The sequence below is a fragment of the Phascolarctos cinereus genome, unplaced genomic scaffold (assembly GCF_003287225.1).
Source record: "Phascolarctos cinereus isolate Bilbo 61053 unplaced genomic scaffold, phaCin_HiC Scaffold_9;HRSCAF=440, whole genome shotgun sequence".
NCBI classification, from domain to species: Eukaryota; Metazoa; Chordata; class Mammalia; order Diprotodontia; family Phascolarctidae; genus Phascolarctos; species Phascolarctos cinereus.
The window spans coordinates 100,510,955-100,531,960 of NW_027556402.1; the positions used below are offsets into that span (position 1 = coordinate 100,510,955).

The 21,006-nt window shown below is 36.8% G+C and overlaps 1 protein-coding gene across 1 annotated transcript in view; it reads right to left on the reverse strand.

Moving 5' to 3' along the window:
• Nucleotides 1-20,804, reverse strand: part of GUCY1A1 (guanylate cyclase 1 soluble subunit alpha 1) — a 75,868-nt gene extending 55,064 nt beyond the window's left edge. The window contains 1 exon segment of the mRNA XM_020994010.2: nucleotides 20,608-20,804. The gene's annotated coding sequence lies outside the window, so the exon portion shown is untranslated.
• Nucleotides 20,805-21,006: the final 202 nt, after the last annotated feature.

Genomic DNA, 21,006 nt, shown 5'->3' on the forward strand with positions numbered 1-21,006 from the left:
ATTAGATTTGTTTGTGCAAAAGATTTTTAATTTCATGTAATCAAAACTACCCATTTTACTCCCTGTTATCCTCTCTATCTCTTGTTTCATCATATATTCTTCCCTTAGCCATAGATCTGACAGGTACATTTTCCTATACTCCCCTAATTTGCTCATGACATCACTTCTTATGTTTAAATAATTTATTCATTTTGGCCTTATCTTGGTAGACTAAGATTTTGGTCTATCCCTAGTTTTTTTTTCAAACTACTTTGCACTTTTTCCAGCAATTTTTGTCAAATGTTGAAGTTTTATCCCCAAAACTTAGATTTTGGAGTTTATCAAACACTAGATTACAATAGTTACTTAATACTATGTATTGTGTATCTAATTTATTCCATTGAATGACCATTCTATTTATAAGCCATTATCAGATTGTTTTGATATTATCACTTTATGATATACTTTAAAATCTCATTCTGCTAGGACACTTTCCTTAACTTTTTTTTTCATTTATTCCTTTGATATTCTTGAGCTTTTATTCTTCCAGGTGAATTTTATTTTTTTTAACCCTATAAAAATAATTTTTTAGTAGTTTGGTTGATATGCCATTGAACAAATAGATTAACTTAGGTAGAATTGTCATTTTTATTATACAGGCTATGCATGAGCAATTAATATTTCTCTAATTGTTAGATATATCTTTATTTTTTGTGAAAAATGTTTTGTAATTCTGTTCACATAGTCCCTGGGTTTGTCTTTTTAGGTAGACTCCTAAGTATTTTTTATATTGTCTGAAATTAAAAGGAATTTTTTTTCTTTCTTTTACTGATATGTTTTATTAGCAATATATAGAAATGCTTATATCCTGCAACTTTGCTAAGGTTGTTAATTGTTTCAACTAGTTTTTTAGTTAATTATCTAGGGTTCTAAGTATACCATCAACATTGTCTCAAAGATTGATAGTTTTGTTTCCTCATTGCCTATTTGTATTCTTTCAGTTCATTTTTCTTGCCTTATTGCTTTAGCTAGCATTCCTGCTACAATATTGAATAATAGTGGGATAATGGATATCCTTGCTTCACCTCTGATCTTACTGAGAAGACTTTAAGTTTATCCCCATTACAGATAAGACTTGCTCTTGGTTTTAGATAGACACTACTTATTATTTTAAGAAAGGCTCTATTGATTCCTGTGCTTTCTAGTGTTTTTAATAGGAGTGGGTATTGTATTTTGTCAAAGACTTTTCCTGCATCTATCAACATGTAATCATAAGATTTTTTTTTTGTTATTGATGTGGTCAATTATGCTTAGAGTTTTCCAATATTGAACTGTCCTTGCATTTCTAGTATAAATCCCTTGAAGTCATAGTGTATGAATTTTGTGATATATTGATGTAATCTCCTTGCCAATATTTTCCTTAAAATTTTTGCATCAGTATTCATTAAGAATACTGATCAATAGTTTTGTTTCTCTGTTTTTGCCCTACCTGGGGAAAACCTCATTTGTGTCTAAAAAGGAATTTGGTGGGATTCTTTCTTTACCTATTTAAAAAAAAAATTTACAGAGTATTGAGATTCCTTAAATGTTTGGTAGAATTCACTTGTAAATACATCTGGTCCTAGGGATATTTTTTGGTGGAGGAGTTCATTTATGGCTTATTCAATTTCTTTTTCTAAGATAGGGTTATTTAAGTATTCCATTTCCTCTTCTATGAATCTGGGCAGTTTATATTTTTGTAAATATTCATCTGTTTCACTTCAACTGTCGGTTTTACTGTTGTATAATTAGACAAAATAACTCCTAATAATTGCTTTAATTCCCTCTTCATTGACAGTGCGTTCACCCTCTTCATTTTTGATACTGGTAATTTGGTTTTCTTCTTTCTTTTTAAAAATCAAAATAATCAATCATTTATTTTATGAGCTCTTTTAAAAAACAATTTCTAGTTTTATTTATTAGTTCAATGCTTTTTTAAACTTTTAACTTTATTAATTTCATCTTTGGTTTTCAGGATTTTCATTTTGGTGTTTGGGGATTTTTAATTTGTTTTTTTTTCTGCTAGCTTTTTTACTTCTATACACAATCTGTTGATCCGCTCTTATTTACATAAGCATTTAGAAATATAAATTTTCCCCTAAGTTCTGCTTTTACTGCATCCCACAAATTTTGGAATGTTGTCTCAATATTATCATTATATTTAATGAAATTATGTATTCTTTCTATGATTTTTTTTCATTGATCCACTAATCCTTTAGGATTAGATTATTTGTTTCCAATCAATTTTTAGTCTGTGCTTTCATGGCCCTTTATTGAATGCATTTTTTATTGCAATAAAATGGGAAAAAGGTACATTTAATATTTTGGCTTGTCTTTATTTGGTTGTGAGGTTTTTATACCCTAGTATATGGTCATTTTTTCTTTTCTTTATCCTTCTCTTTTTCTCTTTCTACCTTGTCTCTCCTCAAAAGTATGTTTTACTTCCAACCACTGCTTTCTTTTATCTACCATCCCTTTTAACAACCCCCTTTCTTTTATTTCTTTCCCTTCCTATTTTCTTATAGGGTAAGATAGATTTCCATCACAAATCCAGTGCACACATATATCCCTATATGTATGCATATATTTTCATATATAGATATATATACACATACATACATATTTTCCCTCTTTGAACCAATTTAGATATGTTTCAAGCATTGCTCAACCCACTCCACAGCATTTACCCTCTACCGTAAAAGCTTTTCCTCAAATGCCTCCTTTATGTGAGATAATTTTCCCCATTCTTCCTCTTCTTTCCCTCTTCTCCTAAGGCATCCCTCTTTCTGTATAGAAACCTTCTAATTGCCCTGATAATGATAAAGTACTTAGTAGTTACAAGCATCATCTTCCCATATAGAAAGGTTAATAATTTAACTTTATTGAGTTTCTTATGATTTATCTTTAATATTTATCTTTTTATTCTTCTCCTGAGTCTTGTATTTGAAAGTCAGATTTCATATTCAACTCTGTATTTTCATCAGGAAAACTTGGAAGTCCTCTATTTCATTAAATATATATTTCCCCTTAAAGGATTACACTCAGTTTTGCTGGGTAGGTTATTCTTGATTGTAATCCCAGCTCTTTTACCTTTCAGAATATCATATTCCACTCTCTTTGCTCCTTTAACTTGATAGCTACTAAATTTTTTATCATCCTGAGTGTGACTTCACTGTATCTGAATGGGTTTTTTTTTTCTGGTTCCTTAATATATTTCTTCTTTGACCTGGGCACTCTGAAATTTAGCTATCATATTCCTGGAAGTTTTCATTTTGGGATCTCCCATAGGTGATCATTAGTGGATTCTTTCAATTTTTACTTTACCCTCCAGTTCTAAGATGTTGGGGCAGCTTTCCTTGGTAATTTCTTGAAATATGATATTTAAACTCTTTCTTTGATTATGGCTTTCAGATAGCCCAGTAATTCTTAAATTATTTTCCTTGAGCTATATTCTGGGTCAGTTGTTTTTCTGATGAAATATTTCACATTTTTTCTATTTTTGTCCTTCCTTTGACTTTGTTTGATTATTTCTTGGTGTCTTGTAGAGTCATTAGCTTCCACTTGCTCAATTCTAATTTTTAAGGAATGATTTTCTTTAGTGAGCATTTGTGCCTCTTTTTTTTTATTTGGCCCATTCTCCTTTTTGAGGTATTATTTTCATCACTGAAGTTTTGTACCTCTTCTTCCATTTACCCAATTCTGTTTTTAAGGTGTTATTAGCTTGTATTTTTTGTGCCTCTTTTACCAAGTTATCAACTTTCTTTTCCTAATTTTCTTTCTTTGCTCTCATTTCTTCACCTAAGTTTTCTTTTAAAAATCTTATTTGATTTTTATTGTCATTGGATTTGGCTTAAGGAGGGAATAACATACACACACTCAATTGGGTATGGAAATCTATCTTACTCTACAGGAAAATGGGGGTGGGAGGGGACAAGAAAGCAGGGAGATGATAGAGGGGAGGGCAGATTTGGGGAGGAGGTGATCAGAAGCAAACACTTCTGAGGAGGGACAGGGTCAAAAGAGAGAATAGAATAAATGGGGGACAGGATAGGATGAAAGGAAATATAGTTAGTTTTTCACAACATGACTACTATGGAAGTGTTTTGCATGATTACACATGTATAACCTGTATCGAGTTGCTTGACTTTTCAATGATGGTGGCTGGGGAGAGAGAAAGGGAGAAAATTTGGAACTCAAAGTTTTAAAAACACATGTTTAAAAAAATTGTTTTCACACACAACGGGGAAATTAGAAATACAGGAAATGGGGTATAGAAATCTATCCTGCCCTACAGGAAAATAGAAGGGGAAGGGGATAAGAGAAGGGGGGGGTGAGATAGAAGGGAGGGCAGATTAGGGAAAGGGGTATACAGAATGCATGTCATCATGGGGTAGGGGGAGGGATGAGATGAGGAGAAAATTTAGAACTCAGAATCTTGTGGAAGTGAATGTTGAAAACTAAAAATAAAAAAATTCAAAAAATATCTTATTTGATTTTGAAAATAATTTTTCAGCTTTTTCAGGAATTCTTATTGGGCTGGTATCCAATTCAGATTTTCTTTTTTCCTTTGAGTCTTTACTTGTAGATGTTTTGCCTTCATTGTCTTCTTATCAGTTTGAGTCTTGGTCTTCTCTGTCACCATAGTAGTTTTTTATAGTCAGGTTCGTTTTCTCTTGTTGGCTCATTTTCCAACTCTATTTCTTGATTTTGAACTTTATTTTAAAGTTGGACTGTTCTCGGCCTGGTGAGGAAGATGAGGAATACTGTCTCAAGCTTCAGGCTTTTTTCATACTGCTGTTTTCAGAGACAATCCTGGGGGTTTTTAAAGCTTTTGATGCTTCCAAGGTGGTATGATCTGGGGAGAAGTGTAGTCATTGCTGTCCTGATCTGTGTTCTGGTCCTTACCTAGGAAAGGCCCTTGTTCCCTTGGGATTGCAACTGATACTGCTCCACAGGATCCCTGCTCCCTTGGGACTGGAAACAATGCTGTTTCTCAGGGTCTCTGATCCATTTTGACCAAAAGCTATACTGCTTCACATGGTTCCCATTCCCTCTTAACTGAAGTTGCTCCTCTCTGCCCTTGAACTATGACCAGAAGATGAGATAGGTGATTGATTTGCCAAACAGCACCTGGTCCTGATTCCAGTGCTAGCACAGGGGTCATTTTTTTTGACCACTTGCCAGGTTTCCTTAACTATTTCTGGCTTGAGAGCTTCTGAAGCTGCTGCTGCTTCTGTCACTATCACCTAGTCCCACCACTGGTTTCATCCACATAGGCTCCTGCCTAACCTCCACCTGCATATCACAGATCTCTCTTTCAGACCTCCTAACTTGCCCTGGGCTAGAAGAATGTCTCACTCTGACTTTCTGTTGTCTCTGCTACTCCAGAATTCTATTTGAGGTGTCATTTTAAAGTTGTTTGGAGGGAAATTCTATGAGAGCTCAGCTGGGTGTTTTCTCTACCCTGCCATCTGGGCTGCCCCCAGAAGTTCTACTTTGTTTTTTTCATGGTGAAATTGTAATATTTGTAGATCTCTAACTATATAATTACTCACACTCTTCCTCTTACAACTATACTTTCCATGGTCCAGACAACTGCATTTCAAAGCAAATTTAATCATTTAAACTCAATGGAACTATTATAAAATCAGATAATCTTAAAAGTGGCAAAATATGAATATTATCATAATTTTAGAAGAATGTTCAAGAACATTTAAAAAAATAATGTATATGCATGTATCCAAAAATTGCTTTCTATAAAAGTTCTTATAATTTTCCCTTTCTGCTTTGTTTATAGTTGAATGTAGACAACACATATATGCAAACACACATATATGTAGCATGGCTGCATAAATCTAGGAAAATATTTAATTTTTAGAAATAGTATTTAATAGAACTGGTCCAACAATCAATATGTACATCATGGACAGACACTCAAACTGGACAATGAGCTGGGCCCAGAATTGAACAGAAATAGAACAGGCTGCATTGTCTTTGGAAAATTGCAAAGCCCTTTTAATGAACCCCAGCTTCTCCCTGAAACAAAGGCTTGTCATTTTCAAGAATATTCTTCTGGTCATGAGTATTTAATTGAATGCCATAAGTCACTGAATATCAGAGTCTCCAAAGAATTCAAATCGAGAGTCATTCAAAGGGCAAAGATAGGACACATGGTAAACAGGAGTAGGCTGCAACATATCATCAGCAATGAACTGCGCAGGAAAATCAGTGTAAAGGATATTATCAGAGTGTATATTACTTGAAAAGTAGGTCAGTTGAGCAGGTAAGTGAGAGTCAAAGGTAATGTTTGGACACCCTGCATGCTCTTTTGGTGTCTATGCAATGTCAAGAGACCTTTAGGAAAATTTGCAATTTATTGGGTAAAATGCCTATAAAGGATTTATAGGAGGACATGAGTCACTCGAGAGGAGAAGGTATGGATAGGTTATGATTTCTACCACAGAAAGGAGAATGTCTATATTGATAAGATCACAGACTCATCAAAACACCAAATTATTTGATTTTTTTAAACATTTTTTAAATTTATGTATTTTTGTGTTGGTAACTATTTAGTGTTATGGAAGTTATCAGGTTTTGTGGAAAAGGCAATGAATTTGGATGTCAAATACCTGTATTTTAATCTTACTTTACTCATCCACTAGTTCTTTCTACATTTCAAAGTAACTAGATGTGTACAATAAGACCTATGTAGAGAAATTGGCCTATTTGAAAAATGGTACTTTAATTATGGGGTTAAGTGTAAATTTCTGTCTCTACCCCTATCACAGGTACAGTAATAGATGTTTTTGGTAGCCTGATTGAAATGAGCAAATATAACTCTAAGGTATATAATGTAAAACAGAACAGAGAATAAGCATACTTCATTTATTGATTTTTTTCTCTGACTCTGATCTCATGGAATGTGTATCCTTGCTATTGGTTGACTACATGAGCTACAAGTTCTTGACCTGGTAATGCCATTAATCAGCTGAGTGACATTAGGCAATTCACAGAACCTTTCGGGACTCAGTTTTCACATCCAGAGAATGAATGGGCTGGACTAGATTATCTCTACCTCTAACATTATGTAATTCTATTCCAAATCTAAAGGACTAATCTAAAAAAAATCTTCCTTTGGATGACTTCTTTGGATTTGATCTCTTGCCTTCTTTAAACTATGGTATCCAATAGATTAATCAATAAACCTTTTTTTAAAACACAAAATTAATTTGTTCATCTCATCAAAAGCCAACACAATCTAGAACTATCAAGCTAATAAAACTTTAACTTAAAAAAAACTACAAAAGATGGTGAGAAATGTTTGTAAAAATCAACTTTCTTGTTTTTAAAATGTTAATTTATTAGTTTTGTTTTTAAGCCTGGGTCTTCCTATCTTACATAGGTTGGAAGTGCAGGGGCTACTCATAAATCCAATCCTATTATTGATTAGCAGAGAAGTTTTGACCCCTCCATTTCTGACCTGGTTAGGTTGGCATTCCTTTGGGCAATGTGGCAGCCCTGAGTACATTAATTATGAGAGTCCTCCTAAAGGGGTCATTAATATTAAGTTTACAATTCATTTCATTAGCAAAACTGAATTTTGTCAAACCAGTAACAAAATACATTGGGAAATGGATGACATTCAATTCTCCATTATCTACATGCCTCTTATTTTTACTACAATTTATATGAAGTTAATTTTTCAGCTTGTGTAAATTTCTCCCTAGCATGACTCATGCTCCAGGGAGAGTATGCCCTGTTGCCTAGAGCAAAGACAGTGTATGAACAGCGAATTCATATTCATGCCTCTTCTTTGCCCACTATGGCTACAGTACACAGGACAAAACAACATACTTTTCAAAGACACATTGCCAAAACAATCTTTAATAAACTATTATTTTTATTGGGAAGAGTCCAAATCTTCCATTTCTGAATAAATCTATAAAGGAATCATAATCAACTTTCAGATTTATAAGGAATCTTAGAGGTCACCTAATCACAATGCTATTACTTTATACATGAAAAAAACTGAGGCCCCAAGAATGTTAATAACTTTCCCAATTTTATGCAAGACTGTCAAGATTTGAGTTGTGACACCTCAGTTTAACAAGTAAGAAAAAAATCAAGGTCTCTATTGTGAGCCCAAATCAATAATAGGGAGGAAGGAAATCTAATGTAGGAAAGTAATATGCATTTCCAAGTGAAGTATAGTAGAAATTATTTCTTATTACTATTTTAAAGTAATCTGTGACACTGTTTAATTCTGTAGATGAAGATAAGTATTATCTACATATGCCAAGTGCTACAGTTAAGCTTTGGGAATGCACAACTTAAATTCACTCATAATTAATGGTGATATAGATGCCATTTATAGGTAATTACGTTTCCTTGCAATAGACTCCTGGAAACCATATCAGAAAACACAACTGTTCCAAGTTTATCTTTCTTTCCCCTTAGAATTCTATAAAAAAACACTGTATAGCCTGCAATCATGTTCTTTCAGCACTAGGGAGATGATCTGTAATGGTGAGGCAAGGTAATGACCAGTTTAAACAAGGGCAGCAGAAAACTTTGCCATGGCCTTCAAGGACAAATGGATTTTAATGGAATTAGCAGATACTGGAATAAAATGGATTTTATGCCACAATGCACCTTGTACATGTTCAATGAATGCTGACTGATAAGAAGAAAAATGGAAATGTGGCATTCCTGGAATATTAATAGGAATATACAAGGACATCTAAAGCAATTCTAACAGATCAAGACTCTAAATTAAGTCTTGTGCATACAAATACAAAAAAGGACAAATAGTCCCTGGCATTTCGAAGCTTGTATTTCAATAGAAGACAAAACTAATAAACAAAAGTAATTAATTACAAGATAATTTACAAAGGGAGGGAGCACTAACAATCCTAGGAATCAGGAATGGATGTACCATAGGGGATAGAACATGAGCTCAGTCTTGAGGGAACAAACAATTCTAAGAGACTGACATAGAGTGGAATGGGGAAAATAATAATGCCCAAATTCTTCAAACTTCTCTTCACTGCATCTTGTCTCAAATAAAACCACTTTTCTCCCATGCCCCACTGCCTCCTGCCAACCCTTCCTAAAGATCTCAGAGCTACTTAATTTTTTTTTAAAATAATGGTCTACACTTGCAGGAAATTAAAAGAAAACCACTCTAAGATGTACGCCAATGAAGAATTTCTTATCCCTAGGTACAAAGAATGTGAGGATTTTCACCCACAGTTTCTGTACATAAAGTTGAATGATTGTCTAAGGAAATATTTAGAGATATTCTTACATTATGAAAGCAAAATGTGTCGATGTGTTATTTTTTTTGGGGGGGGTTAGGCAATGGGGTTAAGTGACTTGCCCAGGGTCACACAGCTAGTAAGGGTTATGTGTCTGAGGCCGAATTTGAACTCAGGTCCTCCTGAATCCAGGGCCGGTGCTCTATCCACTGCACCACCTAGCTGCCCCCCATAAAATATCTCTTGAAGAGTATAAAGAAAACTACACCACTGCAGTTAATAACCTGCTGACCTTTTAGGAAATCTGACCTTACTCCAATAACTAAATATAATTTGTAGAAACTTTTGGAAATTATCATAGGCATAAAAATATTGTATAAAATTTTAGTATAAGAAGCATATAAAAATCTCTTGAATTTGAATTTTGCTTGCAATTTCCACTATGATAACCATAGTTCAATTCCTCTTTGACACACATCTAGATTATCACAATCACCCCCTAAATGATTTTCCTTTCTTTAATCTCTCCAAAACCTGACCGCATACACTGTCTGACTAATCTTTCTAATACACTACTTTAATCATGCTACTCACTCTCTCAAGAAATTACAATTTAACAAACATTTATTAAACACCTTTTATATGGAATGCCTGACACCCTATTGTATCAAATCCAAACTCCCTAATATGTTCATTATTTGGCCCAAATTGACTTCTCTAACCTTATTTCTACTACTCCCCAACATATTAAAGCACAGCATTGTGCCATGATTTGACGCCTTGAAAAAAAGTAAGAGGTTAGAGTCCATATCTGACATTGGAGAAGAAATTTCCAAGGTTCATGGCCCATAAGGTATGTCTATGAATTCCCATCTTCCAATGGAGAGTTAGTTGATAGCCACCAGCACGCCCCAGGTCTAGAAGAATGGTTAGTCTCAGATAAAAATGCATGTTAGCACCACATGTAAGTAAAGGGAACTAAGGCTGAAAGAGATTAGCAATAGAGTTTTAATCTAATTGCCTTCCAAAACGTAAGAAATTCCTTAAGGACAAAGGCTGTTTCATTTTATCTTTATATTCCCAGCTCCCAGTACAGTGCCTGGAATATATTAAGGCTTTTTTTTAAATGCTTGTTGAATTATGTTTTGTTGCCAAAAGGTACATGGATAGACTAGGTAGGCAATTTGTGGAAGAGGTAATTTCAGCACCAAGGGTAGAGCTAGTCAAGATAATCCAACTAGAATAATTTGCTTCAGATGCACCAATCAGGAATAGAAAGGATTAGTCAACACCAGAAAGCAAGTTTGGAGGGAGCAGATCTTTGGAACATAAGGAGATGAAAAGCTTGAAGCCTAAAGCTGAAATTATCATGATATTCAGGTAGTAAAGTTTTTCATGTTTGGAAACATGGAGAAAAAAGAGAAAGGAGACCTCCCCCAGCTTCATGGTCACTAGTGAGGAATAGGGTGAGGAATCTCATGAGTATGACTAAACTAAGGGCAAATGATTAAGGGAAGAAATTATCATCCCTAGGTCTCAGGATTCTACACTTGTAGTGTTGCTGGGCAGGTGGCCTTAAGGCCACATGTGGCTTCAAGATCACACATGGCCTTCTAGGTCCTCAGATGCGGCCTTTTGATTGAATCCAGGTTTTATAGAACAAATCCTTTTATTAAGGGGATTTATTCTGTGAAGTTTAGATTCAGTCAAAGGGTCACACTTGAGGACCTAGAGGGCCACATGTGGCCTCGAGGCCGCAGGCTCCTCACCCCTGTAAGAAGGTTAAGCTGTCAATAGCATTGTTGGCCAAATCCACAACTAAGGAGCCAGAACTATGCTAATAACAAGTATAAGACTTAGCAGGAACTTGTACCAGAAAAGTGAGGAAGCTACTGAAGAATAGGTCTAGTTCTCTGTAGTTGCTATTTAGTCCTAAAATGAGTCCAAAAGATTTTCCCTCATTGAAAATCAAAGCCAAAAATGGGGGACATTTCCAAAATAGTATTAGCAAAAAAAAAATAGCATTAGCATTCTACAAGAGAACAAAACAGGACTGTCCTTATAAAATAGATGTCTGGCCTTGCACTAAACATAATCATGCCCTAAACCTTTCTTTTAAAAAATTCCTTTTGGTCTCTGAATATGTTATATGAGATTGGTTTGTAGTTTACACATCCTTTAACGACCCAGTGGAAAAAATAAACCTCGTTAAATATTTAAGTATCCTTACGTGTCTTCAAATAACTTTTCTGAGAAAAATAAAGATACAAATAAGCCAAAGAAATTTTATGAGGACTCAATGGAACATCTTAACTGAAAACAGATAACAAAAAAATCTCTGGTGCTATGGCATCAGCAATGAGGCAAATAAAATTGCCAAAAAGTAGTATCCAATAGAGGTTATGTTGTTGGATTCTATACACAGCAACCATTTTTTTAAAATAAATTCTGAAATGGTAAGGAGGATTATGAATTTTCACATTATGTTTTAAACATTGCTCTCACATGAAGTAGCATGGAATATGGCATCTGGGATGAAAAGTGGCACAGTGGTGATGGTTGAGGGAGAGTCTAGTCCTCAGCAAAACTGTGAAGTTGGTGAACTTTGTGAATTGTATGAACAGTTCCTAGCAGCGTGACCATGGTGCAATCACTTTACTCCTCTGAGACTGTTTCCCTACCTATGAATTTATGGTATTTCTCATAGTAACTACCTCCCAGAGTTATTATGATGCACAAATGAGATAATACGCTTAGTGAGTCTTAAAGTTCTATATGTGTTATCAACATTTTTTCTCATTTTTTTTTTGGTGGAGTTCAGCTGGAAATAGCCCTAGCACAATTTGCTATCCTAGTCTCATCTTTTAAAAAATTTAATGTTCTGCATAGTATTCTCTCTCTCTCTCTCTCTCTCTCTCTCTCTCTCTCTCTCTCTCTCTCTGTGTGTCTCTCACTCACTCAGACACACACACACACACACACACACACACCACACACACATGCACACTCACACATTGAGGGTTTGCCCCAAGGTTCTGTCCTGAGCTCTCCTCTTTTTACCTTAAACTATCTCATTTGCTGATCTCAGCTCCCATATGTTCAATTATCATAACTATGTAGATAATTTGTAGACTATATATCCAGCCATTGTCTCTCTCTTGAGCTATAGTCGCACAATATCAGCTGCCTTTTAGACATTTCAAACTGGCTGTCCCATAAGCATCTCAAACTCAACATGTCCAAAGCAGAATTCATTATTTTTCTCCACAAACTCTCCCCTCTTCCCAAATTCCTTATTGCTGTTGAGGACATCATCATTTTCCCAGTCTTCTAGGCTCACAACTTTGGTGTCAACTTCAATATCTCACTCTCATTCACTCCTCATATTTAATTTCTTGTCAAATCTTGTCATTTCTCCCTTCACAAAATGTGTCATTTACATCCCATTCTTTCTACTCACACAGCCACTATCTTAGTTTTAGCCCTCATCACCTCTCACCTGTACTATTGCTATAGTCCTCTACTTGGGCGACCTGCCTGTCCTCTTTCCAATCCAATCAGCTGCCAGTTATTTTTATGAAGTGTCGATCTGACTGTGGTCATTCCTTTTCTCAATAAACTTCAGTGATTCTCTATTACCTCTTGAACCAAAAATTCCTCTCTGTTAGGCATTAAAGATCTCCATAATCTGGTCCCTTTCTGCCTTTCTAGTCTTCTTACACTTTATTTTCCTTCACAAAGTCTGTAATCCAGCTACATTGGCCTACTTGCTATTCTTCACACATTCTACTTCCCACCTCTGCATCCCCCATGCCTAAAATTCTCTCCCTCTTCACCTCTCTGTCTTGGCTTCCCTGGATTCATTTAGGGCTCAGATCTAATGCAACCTTCTACAGGAGCCCTCTGCAGATTCTCTTAGCTGCTAGTACCTTCCCCCTAAGACTACCTTCCATCTATTTTATATATATCTGGCATATACCTAGCAATTTGCCTATTGTCTTCCTTATTTAAATGTGAGCTCCTTGATACAGAGAATACATTTGTCTTTCTCTGTATCCCTAGGGCTTAGTTTATTGGCTGGCACATATTAAGTACTTAATAAATATTAATTGATTACCTGACTTTTTGTAAGTGAATGGGGATATAAATGTAGTGATATGTAAGCTTATCTTCTATAGATTGACTAAAACATCTTCCTGACAACTTCAACAGCGGAGAGGACAGTTGGGATATATATCTTGTTTCAGCATGTTATCATGCTGATAACTCATTGACTTCATCCATTTGATCTCTCTATTTTGAATGATTTTCATTCCACACAGTTGAGAGATTATGCGTGTTTGGCATGGTAACATCTATTAAAAAGATTACTCTTTAATTTTTGTGTATCAATGTTATATACAAGCAGTTGGATAATTTTGGGTTTGGTAATCTACATGGTAACCTTTCAATTCATAAGGTACACCTTCAAATAACAAGATGGTGGTGCTCTCTCTTTGGAGCTTGGAGATAGCTTCTCCTCTCAATCATTATTCTATCCTAGTACCTTCAGTGACTTGAAATGCTAAAAGTTTGAGATTTAGAGAAGTGTTTGTTTCATCTTGTTCTCAGCCTTGCCTTTACCTAATCGATCTGTTGGGGCTTTCAGGCTGCTTAGGCTCTATGTACTTATATGTCTACAGCCTCCTACATCTTCTCCTTGCTTTTCCCCCTCAAGGAGAAAACTACTAATAACAATATTTGCCCTCTTTCCCTGAACTTGACAAAATGAAAGGGGAAAAAAAAAGACTTGATATGTAACCTGAGAAAAACAAAAGGGATATAGAGATAATAGGGACCTCAGAAGTGCAGCTAGGTGGCACAGCAGATAGAGCACCAGACCTGGAGTCAGGGAGTTCAAAGCTGGCCTCAGACACTTACTACGTGTGTGATCAGGGGCAACTAGGTGGTACGGCGGATAGAATGCCAGATCTGGAGGCAGGAAGACCTGAGTTCAAATCTGGCCTCAGACATTTACTAGCTATTTGACTCTGGGCAAGTCACTTAACACTTTTTGCCACAGTTTCCTCATCTGTAAAGTGATCTAGAGAAGGAAATGACAAATTACTCCAGTATCTTGGCCAAGAAAACTCCAAAAAGGGTCACAAGGAGTCTGATACAACTGAACATAAATAGGGACCTTAAAGCTTATCCTCTGAGTTCAAGTTTTCAGTTAGATATGGAAGCCAATAGAGGTAAAATGACTTAAAAAAGGTCATACAAGTAGAAAGTAGGAAAGCGAAGATTTAAACTCAATCCCCTGATTAAAGCAGCAGTGTTCCTATTTCTAATATTATATATTATCTAATATATAATATTTCTAATGTATATCTAATATAATATTTCTAATATGTTATTTCTAATGCTGGTTGCTACAGCATGGCTTATAACAATCATTTCCAATAGGAAACAAGCTATTAAAAAATAGAACCCCCCCAAAGAATTTTAAGGAATAGGTGCTAGATGGCACAGAGAATACTGGGCCTGGAGTCAGAAAGAATTCAGTTCAAATGTGACCTCAGACACTTGCTAGCTATATGATCCCTGGCAAGTCACTTAACCTCTGCCTGCCTTGATTTCCCCATCTGCAAAGTGATTTAATTTAATTTAGTAACACCAATCTCCCAGGGTTTTATGAGGATCAAGTGAGGTAATATTTATAAAAACATTTACAAACCTTAAAGCACTATAAGCATGCTAGCTATTTTAAATATTATTATTAGAGTTAAGTATGATAAGAAGCATGCTAATATCATCTGATATTCAGTTCAGCAGGCTGCTTAGAATAGAATTCTCTATCATCTCATGCCATAGAAGTCTCTCTTTTTTGGCAATACCAAATTTAGACCATAGACCCAAGACCATAGAGGCATAACAGCACTACTTCCTCACAGGTGAAAATGCTCTCTCCTAAAATTCCACCATTCCAGGTACTTTGCCTGGCTTAATTTTGTCCCTCCTTTTATTTGGTTACATGTGCAATTACTCTCCTTCTCCATTAAACTGTTTGTTCTCGAGTGAAGAAATTATGTTATTTTTTATCTTTGGATCTCTAGTACACAATACAACACTTTACATGCAGTAGATATTTAATAATTAAACATCACTGATGAATGATTATGGCTAGCCAGTGGTAAAATTTTGGACAAATGAATCTGGATTCTTCGATTTGAATGAATTTGAAGGACTCTTCAACATATCAAACAACCAATCAATCAACAAACATTTCTTAAATACTGCTTGCCAGGCACTGTACTATACTCTGGTGATCCAAATACAAAGAAAGAAATAATCACAAAGAAATTACGTTTTGGATTATATGATTCTATGTAACCCCAGTTCTAGGGGAATACATAACTACTTATCCAATTTTATAAAGTCTGTATAAATGGGTTAATTAGAGAAACAGGGTCATGTAGTAAGAATTCTATTTTACCTTAATCAGTGTCCACATCATTTAACCTCCCTGACCCTGAGTTTCCTCATATGTAAAACTAGGAGAGTTCATAGTATTTAGATTGGGAAAGAGATATTGGGGCTAATCTAGTCCAGCCCTCTTGTATTATAGGCAAGGAAACAGGCTTGGAGAGATGGCACTATAGTCAGTTCCAAAAACATTAAAAAATAACAGATTCATGGGCAGCTAGGTGGCACAGTAGATAGAGCTCCAGCCTTGGAGTCAAGAGGACCTGAGTTCAAATCCAGCTTCAGATACTTGTGTGACCCTGGGCAAGTCACTTAACTCCAATTGCCTTTTTGTTTTGTTTTTGTTTTATTTGAAACAACATTTTATTTTTCCCAATTACATATAAGGACAATTTTTCAAGGGTTTTTTGTTTGTTTGTTTTGTGAGGCAATTGGGATTAATGTTTTTGGAGCTGGCTATAGTGCACACTTAGTCTGGACGATTGTTTATGGCAGCTGGACTAGGTGGTCTCTAAGGGTCCTTCCAGCTTTAAATTCTACGATTTTTTTTTTTGGTAGAAGTCATCTAAAGTATTTCAATTATATTATTTCAAATTAACTAGCATTTGAAAAAATCAGAATTCTTTCCATATTTATGCAAATAATTTTCAATTGCCATTGACAAAGAAAAGTGAAGGATTTTATTTCATTAGATAATCTGTGTATATTTCACTGTCATAGGAGAGCACATATTATCAACAAAATTGAAAATTTAGTGCTGGAAGGGACTTTAGAGATTATTCCCTTCATTTTGCAGAGGACAAAACTGAAGCTGATAAAGAAACTAAATTACTTGCTGTATTTAATGTAAGTAGTTAAATAGTACAGTTGGAAATTGGACCAGTGTCTTCTGACCTCCAGATCTCATATTCTTGCCACCATACTATTTTGTTTGTTTTCAGATTCTTGAGATTTTTTTTGTTTGTTTGCTTTGGAAATACTTGTGACAAAACTAAAACACCAAGTCAAGCGATTGTGACAAATCATGTTGTACTTTGTTATCCAATTGTTGTTAGTAACTTAAACTGCTCACATTAATATTTTACTACTGTTACTCAAGTTTAGAGTCTACTGTGACATTAGTTTTGAAACAGGCTTTCAAAACCAGCCCTGAAGTAATAGAACAGAAATAAGAACCCATGAAATAATTTCTATCTTTTTTTCCTATCATTATTGGCAGAGTAACAATAGAAAGACTACTGATTTAGGAGATTTCAGGAGATTTGAGTTCAAATCCCAGATGATTTTCTAAGTGTATATATGAGAGGTACTAGGTGACTTCTCCGATCCTCAGTTTCTTCACCTGTAAAATGAAGATAATTCTTGTACTTCTTTTATCACAAGCTTGTATGGGGAAAATACTTTGTAAAGTCATTTCCTTTCTCTGGATCTCAGTTTTCTCTTCTTGTAAAATGAGGGCTTGTACTCAGTGACATTAAGGTCTCTTCCAGCTCTAAATGTTGTGATCTAAGACTCACAGCACTATATGAATATGAGTTTTAAATACCAAAATCAAATAAGTACTTCCATTAAATTCATATTAATGTTATGCCAAAAACAAGGGATGAAAAAATATTTAAAGCAGTGACAACTCACACTCAGACATCACAAAGCTTGTCTTTTATCTCCATGTATTAAATGGACAGGCTCCTCCTTTAAAACCCATTAAAAATGCTACCTCCTTGAGCTAGGCTTCACAAATTGATTCAGGAAGTAATGAGTGGCTCTCCAAAGTTCACAGAGCTTTTTAATTACATCTCTATAATACACTTATATATTATCTTATGTTTCAGTTTTTTTGTGTGTGTGCATCCATTTCTCAGAGAATTACAGAGAAACTTCTATTACATTTTTAATCCTCCCAACAACCCAGAAAAATGTTTTATGTACAGTGTATGTTTAATTAAAATTAATGTGACTAAATTAAATCAGATCTCATTCTCCCACCCTTCCCCCCACATTACTATTACAATTAAAAGGAAGCATGGCATCTCTCTCTCTCTCTCTCTCTCTCTCTCTCTCTCTCTCTCTCTCTCTCTCTCTCTCCTTCTGTGTGTGTGTGTGTGTGTGTGTGTGTGTGTGTGTGTGTGTGTGTGTGTGTTGGAGCATGGGCATGGATTTAACTTTCCTGACCCTCCAGCAATTCATTAAGACACTCAGTTATAGTTGGCTCTCCCAAGGTAGTGGGAATTCCAGCACCTAAGAAACCAGAGGCAATTGAGATTTTGCCTTAATTATGTAACACTCTAATCAAGTATAAGGGCTGTAACTCTTTCACTGATTTCAGATTTTTTAAAGTTCTCTGACACAAGGACAAAAATTTTCTTGGAATGTTTTTTTTCCTGCCCTTCTGTATCTAAAGTGCAACACAAACTTTTCACTCTGTAAGTAAACCAATTTTAATGCCTGAAAAAAATTCTCACAAACTGAATAATTTTCATGTAAAATGCTTTTCCTTAGTAATAACACAATGATAATTCATTATTCTAAGAATTATACGCGTGGCCTTAGTTTTTGAAAACCTTGAAAAAAAAAAGTATGTGCAAATTCCCTGTTCAGAAAAGTCCTACATGACAAGAGAACTCCAGTACCCTTCAAGACACATTAAGTTTTCTTGGCCTTCAGAAGTATATAACTCCGTAGCTGCTGATTTTGAATTAGAGATTGGAGGAGGGGGGCTGTGGGTGTTTTCATTTATAACTCCAGGGAACAGTGGAATTCAGTTTCACTCTAAGCAGTAATTTTAATAAATAAATAACTATGAAATAGCAACAGATTAGCTCTATGTGTGAAGAAACTACAAAAGCTATTTCTATCAATAAATGTTGATCACTGACGCCAGTAACACAGGTGGAGTTTTCAGAAACTTTTTTTTTTCAAAGACAGAAACAGGTAGTCCCTGGCACAACTAGGCAGAAGTCTCATCCCTGAAACATCAAATTCTAAAAGAGCTTGTGCCATTCAAAACGTCAAGAATTTCAAAGAGTTGGAAAATGACAAGATGCCTCTAATATATCAAGATGTTGCAACGGCCACTTTTAAAAAAATGCAATAATGAAAAACAATGAACTGGCATTGATTGAATGCATACTGAAGTATGCTATTTTTCACTTTCTTTCCCTTTTTTTCTTTTACTCGGGTCTTCTTGTACAAAATAACTAATATGAAACTGCTTTACATAATTGCACTTGTATAACCTATATCTGATTCCTTACGGTCTTAGAGAGGGGCGAATTTGGAACTCAAAACTTTAAATAAAAATGTCAAAAAATTTGGGATAAAAAAAGAAAAGGCAACGGAAAAGTGCATGAAGTTAGCAGAATTACAATTAGGTATCGGGGTCTGCAGGCTCTAGATGTACAAACATTCAAATAAGACCGTTTTTCAGTGTCACCACTAAACTGTAACCTGCTGATGCAAGGGTCCACCCTGCTTATCTCCAAAGTACTTAAATTAGACCCCAAACCAAAATACAGCTTTTGACAGGCCACCACTTAAAAGCTATTTAATTTCTTTGACCCCTGCCCTTCTTGCAGTTGGAAGAAGTTGGGCAGCTGAGAGCTCAGATTAACCTTGACGTTTTTGAGAAAGAAGGCTGGTTCGCTTACACAAAGCTGCAGATAGTCGAAAATCTGAAGTTGCTAGCAGTTCATTCCTTGGCAGGCTAACTAAACGCAGGAGAAGGCTTCAGACACAAGGCATGCATCTCCCACTCATAGGTGCAAAGGACCTCGCGACGCCTTTTAAGGGGCTTCTTTTCATAAGCTTCCTCAGGGAGGAAAGCAGGGCTCAAGCCCAGGAAAGCGACCGTGGGTCTGCCCTCATATTAGGATGTGGGAGTGGAGAGTCTGGAGCGGCTCTCGAGCTGTAGCCCGGGGGTGGGCAGCACTTTCCCACGGCCAAGCCCTGAGCGCAGTTACCCAGCGTGGGTCAGCGGGGATGGTAAGGACGCTGAGAACCTCCCAAGCCCCCTTCCTCATCTCCCTAGGGCCCAAGCCTCCCCTTCCTCTCTCATCCTCCTCTCAGCCTTGACCCATGGTGCTTGGGCACTGCCTTCTTTCCCTCATCCTTCCTCCCAAGCGTGGGAACCAGACCCTAGTCAGGGCCGCGCAGGGGCCGAGCTGGGCTGCTGCGGGGAGCCGGGCAGGAGGCTTCCCTGAGGAGGAGGCAGGCGCTGAAATCCGAGCTCGAGCCGAGCCAGGAGTGAAGAAGGGACAGGGAGAAGGCGCACTCCCCGGAACCCGAGAACCCCAAGCTCAGGAGGCCAGAAGAGTGGGCTGAGCAGCGATTACTTACTTTTTATCTTCCCAGACCTCGAGCCGGAATGCCGGATCACTGGCGGCTCTAGGACGCGATCCACTAAACCTGACTGCAAGCATTGGACGGGAGAGGGGTGTCAGGGGCGGGAGGGGGAGAGGAGGGAGAGTGAGGACTCTAGGATACTTGCTCTGGCCTCTGGTGCTCCGTGCACTCGTGTGTATGGCCCTCCTGGGGCTTTGCACTAGTCTCCCACCCTACCTGCTCATGGGCGGGCGGGGAACAGAGAACCCTTTAGCAACCAGATTGCCAGCTCTTTCGAAGCCTGCCTTCTCAGCTTCTATTTCACTGTGTGTCTGTGCGCGTGTGTGTAAGTGACACACACACACACACACACACACACACACACACACACACACACACACACGAACGCACTTCACAGTCTTCTCTTTGTCCTATTGCACTCTATAAGCTTTGAACCATCTCTTTTCTCCAAGCACAGAAAAATGAAAGTAATGCTTCAGGCTTAGACGTGGACCAGGGGAATGCCACTCAACCATACTGCACTCACCGCAGTCCTTCTTCCTGGCCTTTTGGTTAACTGTATCTATTTGCCTGGCTCCGTTTCTGGTCGCCCACCACAGCTTTCCCTCTGCCGAGGCTGTTCCCTTGGAGAGAAGAGTTTTCCCTTGCTGTTTTGCCTCCCCTGGGCTCTCACTCCCTCTGTCCCCGTCTCCTAACTCACTTAGAAACTTGTATTTTGGGCTACCGGCTCTATGCTCCACCCACCAGCCTCTGCTAGGAAAAGCAAACCGAGCTCTCCTGGGCTGCCAGATCAACCATCCCAGGGACCACTCTAAAAAGGGGGAAACCGAAGGGACCAAAAAAACCCAAAAAGGCAGGGAAGAGAGTGGGGGGAAATCAGAAGCCAACGCCAATATACTTCAATATGTTTTCCTCCTTTACCTTG